The 6,000-nt window shown below is 36.2% G+C and overlaps 1 protein-coding gene across 11 annotated transcripts in view; it reads right to left on the bottom strand.

Moving 5' to 3' along the window:
• Window positions 1–6,000, bottom strand: part of LOC106458691 (cAMP-regulated phosphoprotein 21-like) — a 101,607-nt gene that overhangs the window by 22,919 nt on the left and 72,688 nt on the right. The gene's annotated exons all lie outside the window — the stretch shown is intronic.

The following is a 6,000-nucleotide window of genomic DNA, read 5'->3' as shown; positions in this document are numbered from 1 at the left end:
AATAATTTATCAATTTGGTCTTTATAGACCTGATTTCAAAAGCAGATCTAAGCACTACCTGTAACATTATGCAACTAAGTTGACAAAATCAAATTGATAAAATATTTATGTTAGTCATAATAGTAGAAAAATAAATTAATTTACATTCTTACATGTTTTTTAACACAGCCTGTTAACCCTGAAGCAGATTTATATTGTTAAATTTTTTAAAACTTAAATTTTAGACACACAGATACATATATATTCATTAAATATGTCATATAAACATATTTTCATATACTTTTCATTCATTAAATATACCAAAATTTTTTTTTATTCTTTAAAGAACTTCAAATTCGATCACCATCATTCAGGTAAAAAAAATCAGGTTTAAGTGTGTAAGATGAATATCAAGATGCTAAACTCAAATTGAACCCATCACATTAAAAAAATTGCATTATTTCACATATAAAAAGTGAAATAAAATATGTGATTATGTTTAGCATGTTAATACTAGCATGCATCTCTGGCATTTTGTGTTTTTTACAACAAAGCTGCACAATGGGCTATTTGTTGCTCTGTCTATTACAGAGAATTGAATCCCAGATTTTAGCATTGTGAACTTACACCTAAAGTACACGCATCTTTTTGTACGTGTATTTAAATGTATGTATGAGAAAAGAGAGAGGGGCCCAATTAAATCAGCTATACTAATTACTTTTTTTAACTTTTAAGTTGTGAGTTGCTGTAGGTAGTTTTGATGAGAAATTAATGATAATTACTTAAGCCAGAACTATTTGCTTACCATATCTAAAACAAACTTCAGATTTAAAAAGACAGTTTTAAACTGTGTTCTATGAAATGTCATGTTGCCAAGTATCCTTATTGTGGATAGTATTTTGATGACACTTATCAAAGTGAATTTGACAAGAACAGGGGTCACATTTTTCTTCAGATTAAACATTTTAGCCATTTAAGTGAAAAAATAATTTTATTTTCAAACTAAAATTTTGGCTTTTTTAATTTGTTTTTTTCTCCTAATAAACTAAACACTAATTGGTCTAAAACACGATCCAATTACTACTGTCTAGTAATATCTAAGCTTTATAAGCTCCTAAGTTGCATATATTTCTTGCAAAAAGAATTTAAGATTGGCACAATCTGTAGTGAGAACATAATTATAATGTGAATTTACAGTGTATACTACCAATAACAATTCTCAAAGACTGTGTATATGATATAATAATAAATTTATCAATACAGATGTTTATTAAAAACAAACTTCATCATATAAACTTTTAAAAAACGGATCTTGTTAAAAAATGTGCATATTACATGACTCATGAATGATTTGATTTTTACAAATATATATTTTTATGTGTGTACAGTATTGGAAATTATGGAAAAGCAAAGGTAATACACATATATGGATCACAAACAAATAAATCACTAGTAAAATACATTAATACAGAATATGCAAAAGAAAAGCAAATATGTTGTCAATTGCTCTAGTATTTTGAATGTTTTAAAGAGACTAGAACACTATATCTTTTACTAACATAAACTAATGACTGTCAAATATTGTTTCATATGTCCTATAACACTCTCTACAATTCATCAAATGTTAACATTTTCCTAAACTGAAAATGTATGTCCGATAGATACTTACCTCCTCTCACAAAATAGATTTTCTCAATCAGTAATGTCCTCTATCAATGCAAATTTTCGATGCTCGCCACTAGCTTTCCACTTCCAACTTCTGCATATCCACAAGTAAGTGATTATGCAGCAGCTCTCCACTAACAGGAGTGCGACAACCCCTATCATAACCAGCACCCTCACCACTTAAAATTGGTCATAGTACCTACATTACATATCACTGGAAGTGGGGAGGATAAGTCGGAAGTGTGAAAAGAGGTACGTATCTATGGGAAAGACATTTCAGTTTAGGAAAATGTTAACTTCCGATATATATATATAGCTAGAATCCTACATTGAACTGGTGGAGAGCTGGTGAAAAAATGATCCCCCTTTAGGAAGTGCCCAAAGAGAGACCATGAGGTGTGGAACCAAAAAAGTAAATATCACATCTCAGTGGGAGACCAAACCACATCTGATCCAGGTATACTATTTGCCCTTTTATAACTGTGTCAGAAACATAAAAGGTGGAAAAACATGAAGGAATCCCATAATACGTATTCCCTATTAATGGGACTCCTTGGCCTGTAGGTGGGAAGGCAGGGTAATAGGAGCAACTAAGGGATCCCAAATGAATCTCCGTTGGTTGAGTAACACCCACTGAAGATGACGCACGTGGGTGTGACCAAGGGGAATGAGGACTTTGAGAGAAGCCCATGTCCCCAAAAGAGATATCGTCCTCTTCCTCTCCTACTGGACAAGAGGCCCCAAGACTGCGAACAAGACGTTCCATATCCCATAAACAAAGGGGAGAAGGCTGGGCCCGGTTAATGAGGTAATTGAAAAACACACCAGATGAATCAGATATTGTGTGGGTGTGAGAAATGACTTCTCCACCTTGATGAGCCAACTCCCTCTGGCAGTATCTCTTGAAGTATCTGATTATGAACAGCAGATCTGACCTGAGAGGAAGCCAAAAGTAGCCAGCCATCAATGTAATGGTGGAAACGAAGGCCTCTGGCATAAAGCAGTTGAGCAAATAACCTGACTACTTGGCAGAAGGCATATGAGCCAAAACCAAGCCAAATGGTAAAGCCTGAAACTGATAAACATACACCTGATAAATAAAACGGATGAAATGCCGGGATGCCTGGGAGATGGGAATCTGAATCATCCATATCCCAGTAGTGAAAACTCACTGAAGAGTTAGGTGAGACTCCATTGTGAAATTGGGAATGACCAAGAAATGATTCATGGGTGATAAATCTATAACCAGTTTCCAATCTCCTATCTTTATGGATACAACCAACAAAAGGGAGTACAACCCCAGCTGAGAAGGTTCCCCAAGTTCTATAGCCTCTTTCCAAAATAAGTCCCGCACTGTTTCCTATAGATGTTGGTGAGAAACAGGATCCCTTGGTGGTGGTGGGGGTAATGAGGAGACAATGGGCTCCCACTGGCCTTAACTCTGGTGCAGAGTCACATATGCTGTAATTCTATGAAATGCCTTCGAGTAACAACTCAACTGCGAATGGATGAAGAAAAATAAGCTCCAAATGGCAGAGGGTTGGATGGAGGGGGGGCGAAGATGAAAGGTGTGCTATTGTAGTATACAGAAGACCGCGAACATCATCTGAAAACCATTCAGAAGACAAGTGACTTGCCTGAGCTAGCAAATGCAGAGTCAAAAATGCACCCAGAATTGTGGGCAATATCAGTCTGATATGGGGAAATTTAGATTGATAGAAATTCATCGATGCATAAGGGTTCAAACCTCACAATGTAATGCATGATTCCAAATGTTGGGAATCAAGATACGGGAAGGAAGATCTATGAAGTGCATAAGCAAGATCTTCAGTCTGATTTGGGAAAACTGAGGTTGAGAGAAATTCACTGATGCATAAGGATTCAAACTTCACAATGTAATGCAAGACTCCAAATGTTGGGAATCAAGATAAGGGAAGGAAGGTCTATGAAATGCATAAGCACAATCTTCAGGTGTAAGAGGCAGATGAGGCATACTAACCCCGACCGAAATTGATCCCCCCAAAATGCTGGGCATGAACCCTAACATCAGGTGAGGGAGGGAACACTAAATATTTGCCCATAGATTCTTCACCAAGGAAGGCAGGTTGAGAATCGTAGGAAATAGGAGATAAATATAAGACAGTACAAACTTAATTAATAAATTCCACAAAGGGTAAAGGAGGTCTGGATAAATCCCTAGATATCCCTCATGACTGTGAAACATAATTGGGGGAGGGGGGAATATGCTGTCCCAATTTTTGTCCTCCCTGTCAGACACGCAAGGAGCAGGCATAACAGGATATTCCTCATGTAGTGGTGAAGGTTGCACGAAGGAGGGCATTTCTCATTCATTAATTGCTGTCACATCCTAGGCCAATAATGGGAGTACTCAACCCGATAGTATTAGTTGGGAAAACCGCAGCAGCAGTAACAGCTGTGGTAGGTGTAACTACCTGAAACTGCGAGCGCATAGTGACAAAGCCCAAACTTCAAACAAAAAAAATATGAAAAAGTAAGAAAAGTTGGAGAAAGCAACCTTTCACAATTCAAAAATGTGAAAAAGTAAAGATATATTAAAGAAAAGCAAAGTCAGTACTATAAAGGGAAAAAAATTGACAAATTTGCAAGTAAAAAACATTATGGCTGTACAGTACTACTGCCAATCTAGAAGTGATTAACGAGTGTAAATGTGTATAGTGCATTGGTTTTGACAGGGATTGTGTCACACTCCTATTGGTGGAGAGCTGCTGCATAATAATTTACATGTGGATATGCAAAAGCGGGAGGTAGAATGCTAGTGGCGAGCATTGAAAATTTGTGCTGATAAAGGGCATTACTGATCAAGAATAGCTATTTTGGAAAAGGAGATAAGATATCGTATCGGAATTGTTTTGTTGCTTCTTGACCTTCTAAGTTAACATATTAGCCCATAAAGGCTTAATAATATTCATATCATGACCTTGTGTAAGCAAAGTATGGTACCGAATGTTCCATTAGCCTCTTTACCTCCAGGTATTGTTTCATCATATTTGCAGCACTGCTTGGGATCACCGTCTTGCTTGAAGATAAATCCTTGTTCAACAGATCTTGTTCCCAATGGAATGTCATGATGAAGAATCTTCTACTATGTCAGTAATCAGGGTACCATAAATTTTGGGTAGAATTCCAACATCACTAGCCAAGATGCAGCACACGCTTGTATTGGTCCCCTGGCATGCTTCACTGTACATGTTGTTGCCATGATATCATTCTCCTCTCTTCCATTGAATAAACTATCACTGATTGCTGACAAATCACATATTTTGGATTTATCTATAAAGAGTACACACCCTCGCCTTCGTTCATCCCATTATTTTAATTCTGATGCCAATTTCAGTTTTTTGGTTTATCTCTTTTAAGCAATTTTTGTAGAGCAAGTACACATCCACAGAGAACACTTTGTGCTAATGTGCATCTTTCAGTTCTGAAAGTAACATTCACACTTGTATGTATAGTCATGTCAGTAGCGGATCTCTTCATGATTGATGTGCATCACAAAGAGCACACCCTGAGCTACTTACCATCAATTGTGAAGAGTTTGTGCTTTCTGTCTGAACTGCTTCTATTATCAATACTATTACTTTCACGTACTGTTTTCAGTTTCCATATAGTTCTTACTTAAACATGAACTTTCACTTCATTCTGTCACAAAGATTCCACATCTTTATGATTTGAGATTTCTGTTCTTGGTGCCACTAGTGCAAAAGCCATACTACTGCTGGGAATAAATGTGACTGCTCATACTTTGATTGGTTGGATGACAGACAATCACAGCATAAACTATCAACATATGATTGTAGTGCAGTTCATGTTCATAAAAGAGTGGGGTAGCAATAACATAATATTTACATTTCAACCAATTTCTTCGCTTTTCCTTAATCATTTCCAATACTGTATTTTTGATTCAATCTTTACCCGAACCCAGTAAAGCACAATTAACACTTATCCCAAGTAAAATTTGTCAATGATAAAAAATATTCTTAAAAGTTATGGTTTAAATCCTCAAAGCTGGAAAAACATTGCAAACCAACAGGCCTAAAAGTTGTGATAAAAATCACACAAACTGCATGTTTTTTTCCCCCACATTCTTATTAGTTTGTCCATTTCATATTCAAACCAGACTTGTTGGAACGTACGAGTTTAAACCACAACTTTTAAAGTACTATACTGCATATATAAATGGCATTTCACAGAATCTTTTGTCTCTCATCACCAGCCCAACTGATAAGTTCCAGTATTGAAAGAAAGCCCTCTTGGGCATCGACTTGTGGGAGATAAAAGATAGATCTGAAATACATTAATATGCTTCTGATTTTG

The sequence above is a fragment of the Limulus polyphemus genome, unplaced genomic scaffold (genome assembly GCF_000517525.1).
Source record: "Limulus polyphemus unplaced genomic scaffold, Limulus_polyphemus-2.1.2 Scaffold501, whole genome shotgun sequence".
Classification (NCBI taxonomy): Eukaryota; Metazoa; Arthropoda; class Merostomata; order Xiphosura; family Limulidae; genus Limulus; species Limulus polyphemus.
This window is presented reverse-complemented; position numbering and strand designations above follow the sequence as displayed.